Source organism: Pseudophryne corroboree, chromosome 3 (genome assembly GCF_028390025.1).
Source record: "Pseudophryne corroboree isolate aPseCor3 chromosome 3, aPseCor3.hap2, whole genome shotgun sequence".
NCBI classification, from domain to species: Eukaryota; Metazoa; Chordata; class Amphibia; order Anura; family Myobatrachidae; genus Pseudophryne; species Pseudophryne corroboree.
In genome coordinates, this window is record NC_086446.1 from 693,248,411 (window position 1) to 693,274,634 (window position 26,224).

Consider the following 26,224-nt stretch of genomic DNA (forward strand, 5'->3'; position numbering starts at 1 on the left):
AGAACCAGAGCCCACAGCTGCTATATTCTCCCCATATGTGCCTGTGGCTTCAGCAACACCAGCAGTGTGTTCCGCCCAAGAACCGTTACCCTCAGAAGCAGACATGATATAACTTGCAGTATGAGGTAACACAGTACAATTATTAGCAGCACTATATCCCTAAACCCAAACCCCTGCGCAGTGTAGTCAGCACCAGCAGAGATAAAGGAGAGATATGGTGACTAAGTCACAGAGAAAAATACGTAATACAGTATAGCTTTGTGAAAATCCTATATTAAATAACACCTGATGCACCAAGCCCCCTCAGGTTATAGAATATAGGGATAGCAAGTTGAGTGAAAGACACGAGATGGACACCACTCAGCTATCAATGCACACACAAATAGTCACAGTTTGTACAATGCAGAGGTTATTACAGACAATAATACTGCACTGGACTAGCTTACACAGCTATAAAGTCAATAGATATAACACTACACAGTAAGAAACTGGATGTATATCACAGGGTAATTGTACTATAAACCCCTGACTAAATGCACTCTTTCTTACTAACACTGACTAAAAAGGCAGGTAGAATACTTAAGTGTCATGTAAAGGCACAGCGCTGACAACCAGGCGGCTTTACATAGGAGGAATTGCCCAAGCAGTCCCAGGAACAGTGAGCTGAGGAGTAATGGCGCCGCAGACACTGACAGGGAGTGAGAAAAAGACAGACATGCAGCTCCAGGGCGGGAACACTTGCTGGAAATAGCGCCCTGGGGCTGGACGAGGGGCTTCAGGTCTAAGCCTTATCCCCCTTGCTGGCAAAACCACGGGGTACTGTGGGCGATATTAAAATCGGTTTTTAGAGAAAACCTGACCTGCGCCCATGCCCTGGTGATCTAATGGGATCGCCTGTATCCACAGTGTCCACCGCCAGCGCGCGCGGCCCGCCTCCCACTGACCGCGCCGGATCGCGATAAAGACCGGGTCCCGCGAGCGGGATCCACTTACCACCTCCCGAAGCGCGGCCTCGCGATCCCAGAGAGCCCCAGCCGTGTGTGTCTAACATGAAGAAAACTGGAGCCTCCGCTGTAGGTACCCGGCAACCAGGGCTCGGGAGTGTACAGCGCCGCTGGGGAGAGCTGGAGCTGCAGCACAGAATGTCACAAGACATTTACCACCGCTGCTGCCCTTGAAGTCTTCACTTTTTACCTCATAAAAAGCTTTTCTCCGGGCTGCTTGGAGCAGCCCCTCTGTTAAGTGCCTGCTTACTGCAGCACCAACTGACAAACTGAGCTCCTTTGCTGGGAGGCGGGGTGATATAGGAGGCGGCGCTGTGCATTCTGGGAACAGTCAAAGCTTTGAGCCTGTTGGTGCCTCGGATCAAGATCCTACTCTACACCCCATTGTCCGGACTTGTGGAGCCCAGTCTACCCCGCAGCAGAAAAAGCTCAAAACAGTGGCAGATGTTTAAAAGTGGCATGATAGGTTGCCCAGCTATCCTTTTGTTGAGTGATGGCATGCCTCCCAACATGCCATTGTCTGAAAGAGGAATGTCCCACATGCTGAAGTCGCGCAATGTTAAAAAGGGGCTGGAGCTTTGTGGTAAAGTGGGTGGTGCCTCATGGCAAAACCCTGTTTCCATCAATATGGGGCTGGCCCAGCACTCTCCGAGATGCTGCTAGCGCTGTACCAGAGTCCAGTGCACAAGATGCCAGGAACTGCACCAATTTCCTCTGGTGATCTGGGCAGATCTGCTGCTGATGACACAGGACTCTGGAGGGGTAGGTATTTAAGAAAATCCTTGAGTAACGACCATACTTTCTGACTATGTGTACACACATAATATAATATATATATATATATATATATATATATATATATACACTGCTCAAAAAAATAAAGGGAACACTAAAATAACACATCCTAGATCTGAATGAATGAAATATTCTTATTAAATACTTTGTTCTTTACATAGTTGAATGTGCTGACAACAAAATCACACAAAAATTATCAATGGCACGTGGAGGCCACACACACTACTGAGCCTCATTTTGACTTGTTTTAAGGACATTACATCAAAGTTGGATCAGCCTGTAGTGTGTTTTTCCACTTTAATTTTGAGGGTGACTCCAAATCCAGACCTCCATGGGTTCATAAATTTGATTTCCATTGATAATTTTTGTGTGATTTTGATGTCAGCACATTCAACTATGTAAAGAACAAAGTATTTAATAAGAATATTTCATTCATTCAGATCTAGGATGTGTTATTTTAGTGTTCCCTTTATTTTTTTGAGCAGTGTATATATATATATACTGTGTGTATATATATATTGGAACATATAACAGAAAATGAAAGAGGGGGAAATAGAGAATTACAATTATCCAAAAGAGAATCCTTTTGGATTTTCACCCTAAATACCCTTATCCCTTATGGAATGAATGAGGGAATTGACATTGTTTCATTTCTCTAATATAGATACGGTATCAATTATATTTAGCTCCTTATATATAAAATTATTTGCTATTATAAAATTTAAGATGACAATAAGATGAGTTTGTTTACTCAGGGTCATGTGTTTATTTTTGTTATTGTCCCTTTTCATACTAATTTGGTCTGTTTGTTATTGTCCCTTTGTACATTAATTTGCTCTATTTGGAAAATGCTTGTCATTTGAATGACTCCAGTAAAAATATATTGTAGTATTAAAGGTCAATTACAACTAATTCATATTTTTATTTAATAATAAGGGGGTATGACACTAAAAGGTAACCAACTTTATGGTGAATTGTTTTTTTTTTTTTTTTGAGAAATATTAGTAACTTAATTAAGTCTTAAAGTGGTTGGCAATTATATAAATTATAAGTGTAATAAGGTAGAACACTAAAGACAATTAACATTAATGTTTCATCCATTAAGGATTAAGGAAAAAATTATATTAAATTGAATAACAACAAAATCAATTGAATTTGTTTACTATTAGCGAGGACTAATTTATAAAAAGAAAGTTACACAAATTAAGTTCACTATTAATGAGCACTTAATTAATGACCCATTAAGCAATAGGGTTAATATATTCAATTACTTTCACCATTCAGTATTATTATGTACAAATTGTTCACAGCACTATAACCTAATCAAATTAATTAGATTTTTTTTTATTATTATTTTTTCACACTAATGAGGATTTTTTAAATATGTAATGAATTAATTGCAAGTGTCAAAATAATCTATAATATATGAAGTTAATAAGTGTTAAAACAATCTATGAATATATGAAGTTGTTAAATGTATGGGAAAGCCAGGAGATATAAGCAACCCCTATAAATGTATATTTTTTACATATTTCAACTGCAGTTCCCAGTTTAAACTAACATCAAGTATCTTGATCTTCGTTAATTCATTAATATTATAATGGGGTGTTTAATGTTAACATCTAATCTTATTGATAAGGAATTGGTATATTAATATCAAATACTACGTGAGGAGTTATATACTATATATAGGAGGTACTATTAATAGCACATATTCTATATAAATAACACAGGAGTCAGACAAATACAAGCAGGTAGCGCTCTAAGTAGCGCGAATCCTGCAAAAAATGGTTGCCAGGAGATTTATGGGAAGCGCTCCGAGTAGCGCTTACCCCGTATCTCAGCATAATTGGTTGCTAGGAAACTAAATACGGGAGGCGTCTTTAATAGCATTCATCCTGTGTCTTAGCAGCGGGACGTACGTATCCACGTGAGGCCAAACAACAGAGCGCACACATCCATGTCGCGCTCGTTGCTCGGCAACGGGCGTACATACTGACGATACAGTTGATTGTCTTATGCCCATAGGAAGCAGTTTTTCCGCACTGAGGAAATGTAATAAACATTGCGCATGAGTCCAAGTGATGGAGCATAAACATTCATGTCACGCTCGTCTCCCGGCAACGGGGCGCACACGCCGACGACACATTTGAGTGTCATGCCCATAGGAAGCATTTTAATTTTAATATATATATTTTTTTTTATTTTATTATTATTATTTATTTTATTATTATTATTATTATTATTTTTAATTTAAAATTTTTGTTATTTTATTTTTATTTATTTATTTATTTTTTAATTTTATTTATTTTTTTATTTAATTTTATTTTTATTTATTTATTATTTAATTATTTTTAATATATTTATTTAATTTTTATTATTATTTATTTTTATTTATTTATTTTTATTTTTCTGCACTGGGGATATGTAATAAACAATTCCAACAGTTGCCAAGCAACCGGATGTGCGATGATGTCATCCCAGCCACAAAGAGGCTTGGAACGGGCAGTACGGATGGTGTAATGGTTAGCATTACTGCCTCACAGCACTGAGGTCATGGGTTCGATTCCCACCATGGCCCTAACTGTGCGGAGTTTGTATATTCTCCCCGTACTTGCGTGGGTTTCCTCCGGGTACTCCGGTTTCCTCCCACAATCCCAAAAATATACTGGCAGGTTAATTGGCTCCCAACAAAATTAACCCTAGATTGAATGTGTCTGTGTGTACATGTGGTAGGGAATATAGATTGTAAGCTCCACTGGAGCAGGGACTGATGTGAATGGGCAAATATTCTCTGTAAAGCGCTGCGGAATATGTGTGCGCTATATAAATAACTGGTAATAAATAAATAATAATAAATAACTCATATAGGAAGCATCTCTTTGCTTCTATGCCAATTAGAAAAATCAATTTGGTCTAAACTCTTTATTATGAACTTAATTCTACTTAATAACACAGTTATTTCAATCAGGTATCATGAATAAAACCATTCCATTTAATAAAGGTTCTATTATTTCAATTTGAAATACATAATAAAAGATTAGAGTAAAAATATCGATTAAACAATTAAAAAGCTATAACAGGAAGTGATGTAACAGGCCGTGGAGCTTAAATAGGGAGAATGTGAGCTTAGTCTTCATTCCAATATTGGATACCTATGCAGGCAGACCTATAGGACAACTGCTGGTAAGCAAATATGGCCACTCTTCACTTGATTGCAGTCTGGTTAGAAATAAGATGTTAAGTAATACTCTGTCCCCATTAGGAAAATTAAAGGGATATTTTTATCCTAAGTTTACAAGTGGATCCCTTCTGTTTGACTTCACTGATACTTTGAAAAACTGAGGGTAAGCTAAGCTTTATAAATTAAAAATAATTATAAATAAATTATAAATAGTTACTAACTCCAACTTTTATGAATTGAATATTGTAGGAGATAATTAATTATTGTTCTGTTCTTGTTAGAAATGCCAACCCAATGAGCCAAGAAAAATGAATGAAATATATATCTACATGCTGGAGAAGAATATAATTCATTAGGTGGCCTATAATAAGGAATCCCAATAAACGCTATCATATTCTGGGAATAATTTTCTTCAAGTTTTTTCAACTTGGTAATAAATATTTTTCAGTAAGTATATTAAAATAAATACAATTTAGCCAATATATTTGAAAATGGGTTATATTAAGATTTGGTCTCCCCTTTTCTAACTCAGGTACAACTTTGGTTCAATTAGAACTTCATACCTTTTGAATACTACAGTTATTCCAATATAAACAGAGAGCTGTTATTTAGAAGTGAGTACAATTATACTGATGGGTCAATTGTCTGGCTTACTGATTATGGAGTGATTCAGCAGACAACTATTATCATAATGTGTTTTGATGGTCTTTAAAATAATTTTTAATAATGTGCAAGAGAGTATGTAAGCAGTTTCTTGTATAACTCGTAAAATCATTGTCACATACAATATCAGTTTGTTCAAATAGGGATAATATGACCATATTGCGATATGCATATTCTTCTCTGCATCAATGTTCCTTCTTATTCATGCTTGTTTTATATATTTTTTGTTTTTGGATTGCACCCTGAAGAACACCCCTGAAGAAGTCGATAGACGAAACGCGTTGGGTGAAAGCTCATTATATTGTTGTTTTTTTCCTTATACAAATAATGTTGAAAACAATTGTATCTCCGATGTAAAAGAAAAGCAAAAGTTTTATGATAAGTTTTAAATCAAAATCTTTTAATAAAGAGATATATGTGATTCCAATATGGGTGTATAAATGTGTAAGGTCATCCTCTCTTTATATAACATCCACCAACAGTCATCTAATTCTATCAGATTATAGAATAAGAGCGCTCCATAGAGATATTTCTTCTTTTATCTATTTTTGATCCTTACCGACAAAGGATTCTCTCTGTGTTGAAGCTTGCTTTCCCGTTTGGAAATATAATAGTATTTATGTTAGTAAACTCAGACACTAACTGACATAAAGTAATTAGACATTTCAGTAGTGTATAATAAGAGCGCACTAAGGGAACATACTAATATATATATATATATATATATATATATATAGAGCAAATTCAGGCGGCACTCCTCGGATTTTCAAAGTCAAATGAAACAGCTACACAAGCTTGGTTTTCAACGTTTCAGGTGCTGTTTAATCACACCTTTCGTCAGGATACCCTGACGAAAGGTGTGATTAAACAGCACCTGAAACGTTGTCCCATATATATATATATATATATATATATAATTCCAAAGGTCGGCACTCACGTCTGTCCCATATGTATAGCTTGCCAAGGTGCTGCGTCGACAGAAAGCATGTAGGTACACCCAGAAAACGGCACTCACTGGTCTCCCAAGAAAACACTGAACAACGTCCTCTTATCAACGTTTCGGGTTTATTTCAACCCATCATCAGGATACACATAACAATTAACAAGTGACATAAACATACCTTATATACCCCTCCATGCAGCCAAACGAGCGCGCCAATCTCAAATCCCAGGTGTCTAATCATTGTAGCACATCCCTTTTCCGGAAGTCTCAGTACGTACATACAGCGCGCCCGGTTGTCATAGCAACCCGTCAAACAACTCACGGGCCATCAGTAATGACATCGTACCAATAGCGGCACCTGTCAACCAACGCTTAGCTCAAAAGACTATTCAGCAGCTATGCCGCATCACTCTCACGGAGCTCACCGGCCACCGTAGATGTTGCCTTGGCAACCTAATAATGCTGACCACAAAGGCCAATCCATGCATTTGGTATCCATGGCAACCCGTTTAGCTGCACAGACATACAATACCGCCACATACCTACAAAGAACACAATAATAACCAAATACATAAAAATAAAAATAAACACACAGAACAAAGTGCTAGTGCATAAAAATAGTAAAGTAGCAACAAATTGCAAATACAATAATAGGTAAAGTTAATGCAATTATAGATAAAGTTAATGCAGCCACTAAACCTACGTCTCTGGTTATACAAGTATCTCAACCAAATACGCTATACATCAAATGTCCATAAATAGATCAGAGCTTAAGTCCCCCAGGGTTACCAATACATATTATAAGAGAGGTGATCATTGAGGCCCCTAGGTTTAACAGTATCCAAAACCTGTATCCATTTTGTCTCAATCTGTAACAATCTTTTGTGCCGATCTCCCCCTCTCGGGCTCTCCGGCACATGGTCAATGATAAGATACCTAAGGCTAGATAAAGAATGATTGTTCTCAACAAAATGCCTCGCCACAGGTTGTTCTGATGGCTTCCCCATCAAAGCCGCCCTAATCGACGACCTATGAAGGGTCATCCGCTCCCTGAAAGTACGTATAGTCTTGCCTATATAACAAGAACCACATGGGCACTTAATCATATAAACCACAAAGCTTGTTGTACAAGTAACTACTGATCTTATTGAGTACCTCTTACCGCTATGTGGGTGGAAAAAATATTTACTGGCGACCATATAACGACATGTTGTACACCCAGAACACTTATAACAACCCCCACTTTTGATCTGTACTCGAGGATCATAATTCATCTGTTCTGTGATATCCGGGTGTACTACCCAGTCTCGAATGTTCTTGCCCCTCTTGAGACAAGACATCACTTGTAACGGTCTAAACACCTTAGAGTCCTTATCACCCTGCATTATAGGCCACAGGGTCCTAACCGCTCTCTCCACAGAATCATGTGAGGTATTAAATCTCCTCACCCAATGTAATTTATCAGATACCTGTTTACTATTTGTTTGTTTCAATAGCGATTCTCTGGGCATCAAATCCACCTTTCTCCTAGCCTCAGAGAGTACATTCCTGGGGTAACCACGTTCACTAAATTTATCTGACATTCTCTCGAGATCTCGTGCTACCACCTGCTCATCACTTGTGATCCTTTTAACTCGCAATAACTGTGAGAAAGGTAAGCTCTTTTTCATCGCAGCTGGGTGATGACTATTAAAAGATAACAACGTATTTCTATCTGTGGGTTTAGAGAAAATTATTATGTGTATCCTGATGATGGGTTGAAATAAACCCGAAACGTTGATAAGAGGACGTTGTTCAGTGTTTTCTTGGGAGACCAGTGAGTGCCGTTTTCTGGGTGTGTATATATATATATATATAAATGGAAATGTGGACCCAGCGCTCGTTTTGCCTACAATTGGTCAAATAGATTAATTAGATCCACATCTGTGGCCACCATAGGTATTAAAAGTTTTTTCTCCTCATATGCTGATCACTAGAAAGTCCAATTTCAATTTTCCTGGACAGCAGCTCTCCCTCGTTCTGTTTCCCCGGAACTCCTTCGGGTAAATGGATCTAGCAAAAGAATGTGAAGAGGGGGCGCTTCATAGTGTAAAATCGTTTTATTCAAAAAGAACTCTCAGACAACAACAGTACGTTAATTAGATTTCAAGACTCGTACCGCAAATCAACCAGGGTGGGCTGGTTACCACATGATATAATCAATTACAACTCCCGGCATACCCCGAACCTCGTCTCGTAGGTCACTGGACTCCTGCCTTCCACGTCTAACCGCTAATCAGCGGTGGTCGCGGGTCGGATCACTGGACCACTTGCTTCGGGACGGATGCAGCCGGAGGATGATGACGTCAGAACAGCTCCGCCCTAACGCGTTTCGTCACAGACTTCGTCAGAGGGCGGTGCTGTTCAGACGAGACTACAGGGCTTTTATTTGCCCCTGTTTAATTACATAACCAATCAGTTACAATGACATACAAGGTTTCAGCTGAAAGCGTGCTCCAAAATTAACTGCATATGTTAACCATCTACTTTGATCACATAATATAGACTGGTTAGATGTTTCTGTTTTATCTTAAACAATTACATAAGCAAAGAGTACCTTATAATTTCAGTCTCTTAACTCTATTTTATAACATGAAACCATCCATATAAAAACCCATTACATACAGATGTTATAAATAAAAAATAAAAAATTTTTTATCATAAAAACAACACATAATAAAAACATTTTTATATTTAGATATATAAACCCACATATATGTCTTTTCTCTACGGGCAATTTGATACCAATAAAATCATGACTTATCCCTTCAGGACTTAGTCACACTCATTAACTTCATATTTGTCACTTAAAAATATTCCAATCATTTTTATATCAGAACATCGCTGTTACAAAACATGATTTTAAAATTAATTATATATATGTATGTATTTTATTCAAAAGACATCATAGGTATCTATTTTTTCCTTCTATATATATTTTTCTAATAATAACAATAATAAAGAGGACTACTGTAACATGTAAAGACTGGCTAACAGCTACTAGAAAAAGGTTCAGATATAGGGAGTAATTTCTAGACCTTCATTTAACCCTTTCGGAGTCAAAGTGTCAAGTGCTAATATCCAATACGTTTCCTTCTTCAGCAATTCTTTGTCTCTGTCACCCCCATTATTCTGGACATGTTGGATACCTTTGAAACGAAGTTTGCTTGGATCGCTATCATGATGTGTCAGAAAGTGTCTTGGCACACTATGATTAGTAACTTTATTTTTAATGTTGCGCATATGTTCTAAAATGCGTATTTTCAACATTCTTTTAGTTTTGCCTACATAAAGGTATCCACAGGGGCAACTCAACAAGTACACAACAAATGTTGAGTTACAATTCATATAACTCATTACAGTATAATTTCTGTCACCTTTGGTATTGCTGAAGTTTTTTCCTTTTTTATCCATCAATTTACATGTTTTACAACTTCCACACGGATAACATCCTTTTATCTTGTTGTGGATTTTTATAGCTGAATTTTCTTTGTTCACTTTTAATAATTTACTTCTTGACACTAAAGATTTCAGATTCCTGGCCTTTCTATATATTATGTTAGGCTGGTCAGGTAAATGTTGGGACAATAAAGGATCCATTTTTAATAGATGCCAGTTCTTTTGCATACATTTTCGAATACTGGGAACATCTGTATTGTAATCAGTAACGAAAGGGCATACTTTATTCATTAAGCCTCCTTTTTGAAAGGGGGCCCCTTTATCTTTAGAAACTAGAAGATCTAGTCTATTTCTTCCTCTCGCCCTAGCTCTTGAATGTTCTACGACTTCAGGTGGATAAGAGAGAGAGAGAGAGAGAGAGAGGTTATCCACCTGAAGTCGTAGAACATTCAAGAGCTAGGGCGAGAGGAAGAAATAGACTAGATCTTCTAGTTTCTAAAGATAAAGGGGCCCCCTTTCAAAAAGGAGGCTTAATGAATAAAGTATGCCCTTTCGTTACTGATTACAATACAGATGTTCCCAGTATTCGAAAATGTATGCAAAAGAACTGGCATCTATTAAAAATGGATCCTTTATTGTCCCAACATTTACCTGACCAGCCTAACATAATATATAGAAAGGCCAGGAATCTGAAATCTTTAGTGTCAAGAAGTAAATTATTAAAAGTGAACAAAGAAAATTCAGCTATAAAAATCCACAACAAGATAAAAGGATGTTATCCGTGTGGAAGTTGTAAAACATGTAAATTGATGGATAAAAAAGGAAAAAACTTCAGCAATACCAAAGGTGACAGAAATTATACTGTCATGAGTTATATGAATTGTAACTCAACATTTGTTGTGTACTTGTTGAGTTGCCCCTGTGGATACCTTTATGTAGGCAAAACTAAAAGAATGTTGAAAATACGCATTTTAGAACATATGCGCAACATTAAAAATAAAGTTACTAATCATAGTGTGCCAAGACACTTTCTGACACATCATGATAGCGATCCAAGCAAACTTCGTTTCAAAGGTATCCAACATGTCCAGAATAATGGGGGTGACAGAGACAAAGAATTGCTGAAGAAGGAAACGTATTGGATATTAGCACTTGACACTTTGACTCCGAAAGGGTTAAATGAAGGTCTAGAAATTACTCCCTATATCTGAACCTTTTTCTAGTAGCTGTTAGCCAGTCTTTACATGTTACAGTAGTCCTCTTTATTATTGTTATTATTAGAAAAATATATATAGAAGGAAAAAATAGATACCTATGATGTCTTTTGAATAAAATACATACATATATATAATTAATTTTAAAATCATGTTTTGTAACAGCGATGTTCTGATATAAAAATGATTGGAATATTTTTAAGTGACAAATATGAAGTTAATGAGTGTGACTAAGTCCTGAAGGGATAAGTCATGATTTTATTGGTATCAAATTGCCCGTAGAGAAAAGACATATATGTGGGTTTATATATCTAAATATAAAAATGTTTTTATTATGTGTTGTTTTTATGATAAAAAATTTTTTATTTTTTATTTATAACATCTGTATGTAATGGGTTTTTATATGGATGGTTTCATGTTATAAAATAGAGTTAAGAGACTGAAATTATAAGGTACTCTTTGCTTATGTAATTGTTTAAGATAAAACAGAAACATCTAACCAGTCTATATTATGTGATCAAAGTAGATGGTTAACATATGCAGTTAATTTTGGAGCACGCTTTCAGCTGAAACCTTGTATGTCATTGTAACTGATTGGTTATGTAATTAAACAGGGGCAAATAAAAGCCCTGTAGTCTCGTCTGAACAGCACCGCCCTCTGACGAAGTCTGTGACGAAACGCGTTAGCGCGTAGCTGTTCTGACGTCATCATCCTCCGGCTGCATCCGTCCCGAAGCAAGTGGTCCAGTGATCCGACCCGCGACCACCGCTGATTAGCGGTTAGACGTGGAAGGCAGGAGTCCAGTGACCTACGAGACGAGGTTCGGGGTATGCCGGGAGTTGTAATTGATTATATCATGTGGTAACCAGCCCACCCTGGTTGATTTGCGGTACGAGTCTTGAAATCTAATTAACGTACTGTTGTTGTCTGAGAGTTCTTTTTGAATAAAACGATTTTACACTATGAAGCGCCCCCTCTTCACATTCTTTTGCTATATATATATATATATATATACTGTATATCTTCCCCATACCTACGTGGGTTTCCTCCCACAATCCAAAAATATACTGGTAGGTTAATGGGATCCCAACAAAAGAAATCCTAATATAGTTGTTAATGGGTGTGGAGAAACGTCCATTGAAGCCGGTGGAACGCAAACGATTACTTCCGGTATGGACGTTAATTTAAAACCTCGGTTAGTACCTTAATCAGTCTATATGTTGATGTTTGTCTGGTATGTATATATAAGGCTAATATACTTTATGGCATTGCTACATGATATGTACCCTAAATATTATGATTATATAGTGAAATAACACGGAGAACCTAGGGTGGGTTAATGTGATGCATTTCCGGTAATCAAGATAATTAATTGATTGTGTGCAGTATATAGGGGAGCCCGTGAGAGGTTGTCAGTATGCTTATTCCTGGCATGCTGAGCAGATATCTCCTGGGCTGTCTTGAGAAAGGCTTGTCTAAGCCGAAACGTCGACACTATGAGTTGATTCTGATGTATCAATAAAACCCTTTAATTGAAGTTGGACTGGTGAGTGCCCTCTAATCTGGATCTGTGGTCTGGATATACATTTGGTATATGTGGATGTCCGTATTTGGGCCTTCTTGAGGAGCACCCCGATGGTGACTATTAACTGCTGTGAGTGCGGACATTACAAATCGATATTAGTGGATCCAGGACTGTATTGTTTTGGATTTCTTTGTCAAGCACCCGCTGATGAAGCTGAATTATGAAAGTATAATTATTTATACATTTTTTTGATATTTTTTTGATTTTTTATGCCAGTGATATCTGAATTGCTGCTGGGAGTATATACTGATGTACAAATCACACACTGTGGTGATTTGAGGGTTGTATATACTCTTATGGTATAGTGTGTACTTCTCGCATTTGTCCAAATTTGTGCCAGATCAGAGTATAGTGTTTTTTCTACCATGTCTCAAACAGGTGTTAATGTGTTTGACGAGGACTTATTGAGGGCAGCTGAAACCAATTTTCTATCTTTAACTGATGATGACGCGGATAAAATCTATTTTGACCAGATTGAGTTTTCTGAATTACCTGCTGAAACAGTATCTGACTTATATAATAAACTTCTCAGAATGAGAAAACGTGAAACAGATCTGGTCCTACATGGTCAATTCCTCAGTGAATATCATCGATCTAAAAAAATACCCAGGGGGTTTAAGGTACATAATATACCAACCCTGGGGAGGAATAATCCCACATTTTGTGCAAAGTGGTGTGCTGTCCTCAATAAGTGCTCGTCTGACCTTATTCTCCTCGTAATAGAGGAAGTAACTGGTGAGCTCAAGAAACTGCGAGTGGAAATTGAGGCCTTTAAAAATCTGTATATGAAAAAGATTGTGAGTGATAAAACAGAACCCTGGGTTGAGAAACTTAAGGGACAGATCGATATGTACCAACAGGAATTATTACAATTTAAACGTAAAAAGCTGGAAACTGTGAACAGTGATTACAAATTACACACTGTCTACAGGTGGCTAGTAGGTAACTCTAATGAGAATTGAGCCAGACGTCCCTTTCGATATCGCCGTCAGAGAGTAGATTTAGAAGAAGGGAATTCTTCGGTACAATCATCGTCTGAGGGAGAAGCAACTGATCCTAATGAAATCAGAAGGGAACGTTTTTTAGGGACAGGCGATTATGTATACCCCCCCTTCCGAAGAGGCGGAGGCCGAGGTGCCAACAAAGGAGGGGTGGTAAGTGTAAAAAGAAGAGGTCCGAAGCCACGGACTTAAGTACAGTCTTCAACCTGTCCTCATATGCCCTAAATGATGCGGAAATGTCAATATTGGAACTTGGTCTCTCTTTCGTCCCAACAACTACACACGATCCATTTAATTGGATGATTGATAATTATCGCTTTGGACGTAAATTGAGACTAAGGGAACAATTTGGTAACAAGAGTACATCTAATGAGTCCAATAAATGTAAACAGCCTAGTTATTATGACACTATATCATATAATGCTAGCATTAAAACTTTTACACGGATGGTAGAAACAGAGAAGGTGAATAGGGTGAAAACGTCACCTAAATACTTTAACTTATCCACTGAACAAAGGTCGGCATTAAAATCCCTAAGGGATAATAAGAACATCACCATACGTCCCGCTGATAAAGGGTGGTGATTCAGGACTGGTGCCAGTATGATAGTGAGGTTAGACGCCAACTCTGTGATGAACAGACGTATGTGAAGTTGAAGGGCAACCCCACTAATATGTATAAGAAAATCATAGATGAGACCATCGACCTGGGCTTTGGGGCAGGTTGGATTGATGAAGACACAGTTTCATTTTTGAAGGTTGAACATCCTGTTACACCAATATTGTACACCCTGCCGAAAGTCCATAAACGATTGGAGGACCCGCCGGGTCGTCCAATCGTTTCGGCTAAAGGGTCACTCCTTCAACCACTTGCTATCTACATTGACCAATTTTTGCAACCACTAGTAAGCAAAACCAGTAGTTATGTGAGAGACACATCAGATTTTTTGCTTAAGATCAAAGATATTGTGTTACCTGATTCAGAGGTGTGGTTAGCAACATTGGATGTACAGTCGCTATATACTGTAATCCCGCACTCAGATGGGATTGAGGCAATTGAACAGCATTTAATTGAAGTCCAACATAAGAAGCCACCGATAAGATTCTTAACTGATTTGACTACACTGGTATTGAAACATAATTATTTTATGTATGGAAGTGATTATTATGCCCAAATTAAAGGTACAGCCATGGGCTCTAACCTAGCACCGGCATATGCCAATCTATATATGACAGTATATGAATGTAAACACATTATCTCAGTTTGCACCTAAATTGATTAGATATATGAGGTTTATTGATGATATTTTTCTACTCTGGTCTGGCACAAGGGACGAATTGATCAATATGATAGACACCCTCAATGGTTTGGTGGGACCTATCAGATTCACTTATAACATAGATCAGACTACAGTTACTTTTTTAGATGTAACAGTGTGGAAAGAGGGAGCTGGACTTGGTACTACGCTTTTTCGGAAGGTGACTGATCGGAACACCACCTTATTAGCTACCAGTCAACATCCCCCCCAAGCTAAAAGAAAGTCTACCGATATCCCAGTTCCTAGGGTTCTAAGAATAAATTCATCCCATGAACTTGCTGTACTGCAGATAGACGAGATGAAAACCAGATTTCTGCAAAGAGGGTACTCACCAACAACTCTAAACAGATGCATTAAAAAGGCATATCGTCGTTTCAGAAACCCATTGAGCAAAGCGGAGCGGGCTGTGAAAAGTGATCGAATGGTACATGTGAGCACATATGACCACACTTCACACATTACAGGTGACATCTATGAGCAACACTGGCCTATGTTGACATCAGACCCACAATTGAATCTCAAGGGTAGCAGCCCCCCAATGAGAGCCTATCGAAGGGGTCCGAATCTGCGCCAGTTGTTAATGCGACCAACGATGCAGCCAACTAAGACCTCTTCACATTGGTTGAGATCGGGTAGAACAGGTTGCTTCAAATGCAAAGGTTGTACCACCTGTAACTCGATGACTAGTGGAAGAGAGATCCGACATCCACATAATGGAACTAAAATCAAGATCCGCTATAATCTCACTTGTACGAGTGCCTTTGTCATCTATGTGATTATTTGCCCTTGTGGCTTATACTATATTGGAATGACAAGTAGGTCATGCAGGGACAGAATGGCAAACCACAGATACTCGATTAGGACAGCGATTGATACAAAAGAAACTGATAAACCGGTAGCTAAACATTTCCTTCAGTATAATCATCAGGTCTCATCTTTACGGTGTATGGTCATTGACCAGGTCACGGAACTGGTGCGAGGTGGCGATCGAGTACTCGCATTGAAGAAACTTGAAGCACGTTGGTTAAATGAGAATAACCCACTGAAATTCTTTATACATTGAAAGTTGAGCACAACAAAACGGCTTTGATCCTGATTGATCTTTAGCGAGAAGTACAATGAAAACTATATTACATTAGATGTTCCTATACCATTTATTAGTGCATTAGTCTAACTATTTATTAGCTTTTTAATATATGTCCCATATGGATTGGCTGACATACACCTTTGACCCTTTGGGTCTGATGTGGTATGTCGGGCGGTCCAATATGGGAGGGTGATGTGTATTTTAATGTGGTGTGGTCATGGCTTATGGGCTCCTCTATATAATGTTAGACACACTCTGTGATAACATTGCATATTTCTGACAAAGGGTATTCTATACTGGAGGTACTTTGTGAAATGTGAAGCCCCTCTAGTAAATAATAGGTGGAACGCAAATACTCCGCTGTGAGACGCGAGGGTCGCACTTCCGGTTACATGCTACTGTGCGACGGATGTGACGTGACGCACTTCAGGCATAGTTGTTAATGGGTGTGGAGAAACGTCCATTGAAGCCGGTGGAACGCAAAAACGATTACTTCCGATATGGACGTTAATTTAAAACCTCGGTTAGTACCTTAATCAGTCTATATGTTGATGTTTGTCTGGTATGTATATATAAGGCTAATATACTTTATGGCATTGCTACACGATATGTACCCTAAATATTATGATTATATAGTGAAATAACACGGAGAACCTAGGGTGGGTTAATGTGATGCATTTCCGGTAATTAAGATAATTAATTGATTGTGTGCAGTATATAGGGGAGCCCGTGAGAGGTTGTCAGTATGCTTATTCCTGGCATGCTGAGCAGATGTCTCCTGGGCTGTCTTGAGAAAGGCTTGTCTAAGCCGAAACGTCGACACTATGAGTTGATTCTGATGTATCAATAAAACCCTTTAATTGAAGTTGGACTGGTGAGTGCCCTCTATTCTGGATCTGTGGTCTGGATATACATTTAGTATAATATATATATATATATATATATATATACTGTATATCTTCCCCATACCTACGTGGGTTTCCTCCCACAATCCAAAAATATACTGGTAGGTTAATGGGATCCCAACAAAAGAAATCCTAATATATGTATGTGTGTGTGTGTGTACATGTGGTAGCAAATTAAGGGGCCTATTTACTAAGCCTTGGATGGAGATAAAGTACCAGCCAATCGGCTTCTAACTGCCATGTCACAGGCTGTGTTTGAAAAATGACAGTTAGGAGCCGATTGGATGGTATTTTATCTTCGTTGACTTTATCTCCATCCAATGCTTAGTAAATAGACCCCATAGATTGTGAGCTCCACTGGGGCAGGGACTGATGTGGATGTGCAAATATTCTCTGTAAAGCGCTGCAGAATATGTGTGCGCTATATAAATAACTGGTAATAAATGATATACCTGCAGTCGGGAGGCCTCCTGTCACTCTGCTCTGTTCCATCCCCCCATCTGTAAGTTCTTTACTGACCCCCCTTATGCATATGTACTGTATTGTGCCTCAGTGCCTGTGTTTTCCCTATTATGTTTTTACAAGTGCAAACCACCCATTGGCTGTAAGATCTGTACTGTCTGTGGTCCTGCAGAAACTCCCATGGGTTACCTTGTTTTCCCTCGTAATTGGCATGGTTCTTCATACAGGCGACATAGCAGTGATGCTGCTGGGTGCAGGCATGTAGTCAAGTGCTGCTTGCTGCTGGAGAGCCAGGATCCAGGGACCAGGAGGAGGAGCATTAAGGCTATGAGGAGCGACCACTGGAGCCATAGTTATATCCACCTCCTATGTGTCTTCACATGATTTGATGTTGCACGTGTCAGCACAGAGGAAGTGCTGAGACACTATGTAGTACAGCCTGAGAGTGGCAGCTGCACCGTATTAGACCTGCAGCAGCAGCCAGTGCGGGGTAAAAGAAGTAGGCCGGATACAGAGACATCCTTCAGTTTTTACTAGATGAATTCAGAAGCGCCCTCCAGGGGTCGGCCCCCCTCGGCAGCCACCTAAAGCTGCCTAATGGTAGAGCCGAGCCTGGATGGTGGGCGCTGTCTATATAGCCCGGATGTAACTAATGTCAATTTCACAACTTAAATGTTCTAATTGCCAAAAATAATGCCCCCTCCAGGGACTGTGCCACTGGAGAAAAGAACAGTTTAAATAGTATTAACAGAATTTCCTGAGTATTGGTCATCACATTTTTGAAAGACAGTAATAGACTTTTAACAGTCAAAGTTTAAATCAAAGTCAACATTTATATCACATTATTTTACAGACAAATGCAAAAACAGCTTCACACCAGATACTTGCTCTCCTGTCAATCTGATATGTGTCTTCTGCTCCAGCTCAGCAAAGCCATGCAGTGCGCCTCGGGCATAGGAAATTAAAAGCAAATCTATGTCACCTTACAAACTAGTAACATAAGTTACCATGACAGCCTGGAAGCACTTATTGTAGCACGATAGCATTGCTAGAAGTCAGAATTCTATTGCCTATTTATATTTCACATTATTATCTTTCTTTATACAAATATACATGGACAAGAATGACCACAATGTCTGCAGCTTAATGAATGCCAAAGCATGCAAAGCATTGGATGATTGCTGAATTCCACATTCATCCTTTATTAAAAGGTGTTTCTATGATACATTGTTCAATTATAGATGTGGTCTACCCTGCACTGACACACCTTGGAGAGGGACAAATTGAAGAGAGATAAAGTACCAGCCATGAAACTGACAGGAGCTGATTGGGTACTTTCTCTCTCTCCAGCTTTGATACACATCCCTCTGTGTGTCAGTGCAAAATACTGTAGACCGCAGGTCATCTGAAGACCTGCTAAGTTGTAGTAAGAGGATATCTGTCTCACATTTAGGGGCCTGGTGCCTGAATAGTATCCTTGGGGTTCCTATGGATATTGTTATGCCCAAAAGAGTGATTGGACTAGCCCAAACATTTAACCAAACCAAGTATTAGAACCTGTAGCTAATACTTTAATGTAGCAGTCACAGGACTGGACCAGATTATAAAATATTTAAAGACTATAAAATAGAAGATTGACTGCAATGGCAGTAGGGAAAGAACCAACCCAAAGTGTTTTGCCTGTTCAATAACTTCTCTGGCTGTAATTGGTAGCTGAGATTCTATAGTGAGCAGAATAAACTGCTAGACCTGGCTAGCCATGGTATGTGACTTTAGCAGACCCACTCACAACTGGATGGTTTACTAGCGCTCAATTTCAACCCAGGGCTTTTGCATGCAGAATATGATAGGTACCCGCACAGAATTATGTTGGTGACACAAGAGTCGTGTAAATCTATATGCAAAATAAGTGACCATGTATACATCTATAATACTAGTACTCCCAATGGTCAGAATTAGGTGGAACAACCTCTACACACCCCCAATCAGGAATCGGGAGAGCGGTAAGGGTCCCCACAAAGGTCAGATAGGCACTTATCCACAGAATCAGAATCCAGGAGATATCAAGATAATCACAAGGCTGGAATTAAAAAAAACAAACAGGAGCCCACATGACTAAGGACCTAATTCAGTAAGAACGCAGAAGCGATCCTTACTGCCTTTTCCAGATGGTCGGGAATTGCGCACACGCAGGACCTATTCTCAGGGCCGTCTTTTCGTATGGGCTCAATGGGCACTTGCCCAAGGGCCCCAGGAGTATAAGGGCCCTAGGCAGATATCTGAGGGTCCCCTCTTTCCAGGGGTACAAGATTTTTGAAAATCGGCCCTGGGGAACCGGCGATATCCGACTTCAAAGCAGTGGTCCCCATCCGAGCATGTTAATTACTCTTCCCTGCCAGATATCTTGGGTTCTGTCTGACTTAGAATTTTTCTGAGGACATATTCCAAAATCTGGGACTCTCCCCTTTTGGTGGACACTGGCAGCTTGTCTCTACTATGCCCAGAACAAGAGATATCAACCTTCAGGCAGCTGGTCCCTGCTCCAGCTCCACACGCCTAATATGCAGTTTTATATTTTCATTGGTGGATTGCTCTGGCTTCTGAACTCTGATCACAAAGTCCCCAGTACCTCCTGAAAGGTGGTACTCTGTAGTTTTTTTTTATCCCATTCAAAGCTAAGAAATCTATTTCCAGGGGCTTGAGATATCTGCAGTCAAGCAAGCTGACCTCTCACCAGAAAATGATGAATATTAAGCCCACTCCACTATCGACCCCTCCCCTACGTATTAAACACCCCCTACCACCCTGGAAGTCATGTTCCAGGGCCCCTTCATTCAACCCAATGTCCCCTTCTACAGTTTAGTGTTCTTCCTCCCGCCTCATCTGTGCAGTAAAGGAGTAATTACTAATTAGCAGAGATTATTCCTCCAGGTCCTACATGCTGAGTGGAAGATAGAACCCCACCTACCACCGCAGGACATCAAAGCTGCCGCTGATAGCACCCTCACCTCTACGGCTGGAGGAAGGGTAGGGGCCCCAGTGCACTGCTGTGCCCAGGGGCCTACACTGCTGTTAAGACAGCCCTGCCTATTCTGTGCATGCGCAGAAAGGGTCCTGCAATTGCATCGCACAGATGCAAACTCCTGCCTAATTGACAGGCAGAGGCATTCGCGGAGAGGGATGGGGTCCATTATCTGGGAGTGGCGAGGCCAACGACTGTGTGTAACGACTGATGTTCATCTGCGACTGCGGTTGATTAAGCCATCGCAGGTGGCCTTGCAATGCTAAGGAAACTGTGTCCATGACACAGTCCTTGGCCTCGCCACTCCTTGATAAAGGGCCATATCAGCAGCTTTGGGCTTGTAAGTGCAAAAACATGGTGACTGCTGTGTCCAGTCTGCACAGCCATAGACCAAGCCTTAGCTCCGATGTTCCTCATTTGGCATATAGGCTGAGAATTTGTACACAATTGCAAATTAGCTTGCAATAGCTCCAGTGGGTGTCTCTTTTCACTTCTGGGCGGTAACTTCACTTACCAACATTAGCAGCTCCGTAGCCTAGAGAATCACAATTACATTTACTTACAAGCATGACTTAGGCCCCACGTACGCTGCACCTACAATACATGGTCAGTGAGGAAAAGATATGCCTGCACTATTAAAGGTACAAGCGGCCAATCAGAATCTCCCTATGAGCCAAGCCCCCACTCCTGACCACTAGTAACAGTTATCCATATATAACCACATGGAAAGGAGACAACCTTCTGTTGGATGTGCACTGTATTATTATACAGAAGTACACATAATAACTATAATACATTTTTCTGCTTGGTTACAGTAATAAAGCAAAAAATGCCTCCCTACTGGCTGATATACTTAATGTTAATAAAAATGTTGGAAAGCAAACTGGGAAATGTTTGCGGAGCAAATGTTCAATACAGGAATTATCTTTTAATTAAGAACACTGCCTGGGGCCTTATACAAATAATGAGGGTCTTTTAATACTGTACAAACTGCATGCACTATATAAAATTGTTTTAAAATGTGTAATTGGTGCGCGAGAGACAGCGGGTTTTGCTCAAATGAAGGTAAAGGGCGGGATGTAATGCAGCGTGAGTTCAGCGGCTGTGCAGGATGCCGCCAGAACTCGGACATCTTTTTAAAGGGACAATCACTTACAAGGCAAAACCATTTAGCCTGGGCGTACGCAGGCTTGAGGTTGCAGGTGGCCTTGTGAGGGCAAGGCCAAACTGAGTCCACGAGTTCGGCCGGCATCCCGCAAGGCCGCCAAACTAGAGCAGCATTACATCCTGCTCCCATAATGTAGAAAACAGGGATCCATAACTTGTGGGTCATCAACTTCGAATTGGACTCCATGCGTCCTTTTACACTGTGGGCCTTGTTCAGAGATGAGAGAGTTCAGAGAGCACAGGGCAAAGCTGCCCAGCATGTGTAAGGCCGCCCTCCGATGCGTACGCAATTAGATTGCGAAGGCATCAGATCTATGGTTGACCCCTGGCTGCGTTGTCAGGCGATCAGCTGCCATCTTTTTTTCAGAACGGATGTGTGTAACATAACTAGCCATATCTAGTGCCCAGTTCTAGCCCCTCTAGCCATATCTAGTGCCCAGTCAATCATGCTTGCAGACCCATACCTTTTATACTTCCCCCTTCTATATTAAGCAACTTGTTACTATCTGGTTATTGTGTGTTTTCTATAGGGGTTATGTTGTTGTTTGATCAAAACCATCCCATTATAAAGTGTTGCTAAACTTTTGTGGTCCCTTATGAATAAATTAGGACACTAAAAATAACCCTGCTTGGTACAAAATATCCATATAGTTTACGGCCAGTGGCAGCTCCAGCAGGGGAGTAGCCAGAACTTTGTGGGCCCCATAGTAACATTTTTAAAGGGGCGCATGTCCAAATGCTTCTAGAGAGACACCTCTCTGCAGAAGATGTTCATTGTATGCCCCATAATTGTGCCCTATTTTTTTTTTACTGAACTTAGTTGCTAATGTTTTCCTCAATAGTACTGCCCTTGGTTATTTTATATACCATAGTATGTCACTTTGTATCTGCTGCCAGTACACATTATTCAATACAGAACCCCAAAATCACATTACTATAAACAGTGTCCCCAGTTCATATTATGCCACATTAAAGTGCCCCCAGTTCATAGTATGCCACACTGTAGTGCCTCCACTTTATATTATGCCACATTACAGTGGCCAGTTCATATTATGCCACACTATAGTGCCCTCCAGTTCATTTTATACCACAATACAATGAGCAGGTCCAGGGGTGTGACTAGATATATTGTAGGACAAAGGGCAAAAGTTTGTATGGCCCCCTATGTACCACCCAATGGTGGAAAATGTATGCAACACATGTAACTTTGGCAGAGAAGGTGGGCCCCTTTCAGCTGTGGGCCCCATAGCAGCTGCACTACCTGCACTTATGGTAGCTACGCCCCTGAGCTCCAGGGAGGGGGCAATTGGTGCAATCAGGGTGATGACCCCATCTCCCCGCCGGTAACTGTTCTGTTCTGCCCACTACTGCTGGCCGCTATGTAGCAGTGCAGTGGCACATGAGGCAGGGAGAGAGCAGACTGCTGCCACTCAGTATCAGAAGTCTCCCTCCACAGCCCAGCACACGGTACTGGGCTGAGGAGTGTCTGGGGAGGCTGCTGCCACCGGGTACCATCAGACCACCATAACACCTCTTCTTATCTAGCCAGGAGGGTATCACATGGACACTATTCTGCCGTAGTGATGAGCGGATTCGGTTTTACTCAGTTCTCAAAACCGAATCTTATTGGCTCACTGATGTCACGTGTTTTGGATAGCCAATAAGATTCGGTTTTGAGAACCGAGTAAAACCGAGTAAAACCGAATCCGCTCATCACTTCTGCGCAGTGATACATAACCTTGGTTTATAGTATTTACAAATGGTGGCTTGACTTGCTGTTTAAATATTCCCATAATTCAACGATATATGAAGTTAGTGGTTAGAGTCTTGGAATTTATGTATGTAGTTTGAGAAATTTCAGCGTATTTTTTCAGCATAATTGTAAAATCCTATATCTTGTGAGTTATGAGAAGACGTTATTCATGCAAACTCAGCCATATCTTGCAGCGGAAAGATTGATGGGAAATATATGCACATGTAAATGCCTGTTTTGAAATCTGTGCCATCGATCATACCCAACAAACCCAGTTTCTCCTTTTTGCCACAATATTTTGTCATTTTAATGTAAGCTGTTAGGTACAAAAATACCATGCATTAACATTGCAGATAAGGGCCGTGAAAAATGTGTTTACTCTTTTAGAGAGTGATGTCATGTACAGTTTTACGGCACAAAGTACTTTTGAAATATTGGTTGCTTGATGGATCATTAATTCTATGCATTTTCAAATGAATCTTATAGTAGTACTAAAATAATATAAAATAAAAAGGCCTTTCCAAATAAACTTGGTTTTCTTTTTAAGCTAATTCTGCTTTCCATTACCAACATAAAAGTCTAACAAGTGATGCAAAATATTTAGAACGTACAGTCCAGAAACAGTGCTAGTCCCACCATGTACTTCACTTTATCATGTGCTCCTAGATACCTGATAAAGCACAGAAATGTGCAATGAAAGATGGCAGCGTTTGCACAGAAGCATATGTCTGCACATGGCAAGAAAGAGGGGTGTGGGTGGTGGGTGGGGGCTTGCATAGCACAGGATAGAAGCATTTCGTATTGGAGGAAGGGGAAGACCATTGGGCAGGCGCACAGGTCGTGGAGACGATGTTGCGTTTTCACTGCCCCACTACCTCTGCAAGATGGGATGCAACTTCTATTGAGTCATGTCATTTTTCCCCATCCTTCTCACTCCACTGAGGAGTGGGTGGGATTATTTCCGGAGAGCAATTTAAGCCCCACCCAAAGGACCCACCATTCACAGTAATATTTTGCCCTCCTACCCACTTCACTAGAAAATGGGCAGTATGCCGGGGTTCCACCCACACTGGAAAAAACAACATGAATAATTGTGAGCCCCACGCATCTTATGGCAGAGTACATAAGGTATTAGGGGTTTTTTGGGGTTAAAGTCAATCAACTATGCAGCAGCAGAAGCACAGAGCTCCACTGTAAATACTGTGGTCACACTTGGATCCCTCTGTGAACCACACAGGTGCTGCTTACATGCAAGTGCCCCTTCAGGGCTTGGAGCCCGGAGGCAGGCGTCTCCATTGCCTCTGGAAGTTACACCCTTGCATTACGCTCATGTTCACTTGAAGCTGTATATGGTTTTAAACAAAGTTCTGTTTTCTCTTAAAAACAGTAAAGTTTTCCTTTTAGACAGCGGTGGTTATAAAGTGGTGGATTTGATGTGATGTTTCCAATTATGAACAGTGTGTTTCTACATAGTTTTCCCCCATTGAGATGCGTAAAGTCTCTTTGAAACTTCACGCATTCTATATGCTGCATAGTCCAATGATGAAACACTGTTAGAATGTCTACATTTTAGTCTCAGATTAGAGAGCTACTCGCTTAATATATGCTATTATAGTGATGGGGGGGGGGGCAACTAATTATAAGTCCCTCTTTATGTTGTCTTAAAAGCTTGTAGGATTGTCTCATGGCTAGATAAAATGGTCAATGATACTTTTAAGGGACGTTTCTATTTGTACTTCTTTCCTGTCTATATTTAATGGGGTTCCTCCCCTGAGACCTTGTCTATGGAGTGTGTCAGGCTGCCCTCACTGTGTCAACGTGAATCCATTCTGTTACTGCACTGCGACCATTACTACAGTAAAATGCATGCAGCGGAGACAATGGAGGTGGACATATGTTGTGCATTAAAATGTACAAATTGTTAGTTACAACAGAACTAAATACTCCTAATTACATATAACTGATTACAGCAGGAAGAGTAAAATCAATAATCAGCCAGTACCCTCCTTTATTTGTAAGGTGCCACAAAGCACTGCTCTGTAACTCTGTCTGGCTCTGCAAGTCACACATATAACCTGTACATAGTATATACTGTATGGGCAGGAGCATCTCTTGTCATGGGCAAGCAGGCTTTTTGCCCGGGGTGCCGCAGTCCTGAGGGCGCTGCCGTCGCTTGACCCTACCACATGCTTCTGTGTGTACCACAATGCTGCGCACCGCACAGCATTGTGGGAGCGGCCGCAGATGCTAGAGGTCATAATTGACCTCTAGTGTCTGTGCGGCGCTATGGGAGAGATGTCATGACGTCTCTCCCATAGCATAGATTCGAGGAGGGGTGGCTGGAGATGGAGATCAGCAGCAGCGGTTGGGAAGCAGGAGCGGGGCTGGTGAGTTGTTGTTTTTTAGTAAGTGAGCGGCACTACTAGGGGCATAACTACAGGGGCACAGCTACAGGGGGCACAGCTACTGAGGGCACTGTTACAGGGGGGGAAAACTAATGGGGGTAAAGCTACAGAGGGCACAATTACTGAGGGCACAGCTACAGGGGCAAAACTACAGGGAGCACAGCTAAAGGGGGCACAACTACAGGGGACACAACTACTGAGGGCACAGCTACAGGGGCAAAACTACTGGGGGCAAAGCTACAGGGGGCACAACTACTGAGGGCACAGCTACAGGGGG

The 26,224-nt window shown here is 40.3% G+C and overlaps 1 protein-coding gene and 1 long non-coding RNA gene across 3 annotated transcripts in view; one reads left to right on the forward strand and one right to left on the reverse strand.

Moving 5' to 3' along the window:
* Window positions 1-26,224, reverse strand: part of LOC135058179 (heparan sulfate glucosamine 3-O-sulfotransferase 1-like) — a 217,150-nt gene that overhangs the window by 69,152 nt on the left and 121,774 nt on the right. The gene's annotated exons all lie outside the window — the stretch shown is intronic.
* Window positions 5,070-5,726, forward strand: LOC135058178 (uncharacterized). Its single transcript, XR_010244656.1, has 3 exons — window positions 5,070-5,146; window positions 5,265-5,430; window positions 5,516-5,726. It is a non-coding gene; the product is annotated as an uncharacterized LOC135058178 (long non-coding RNA).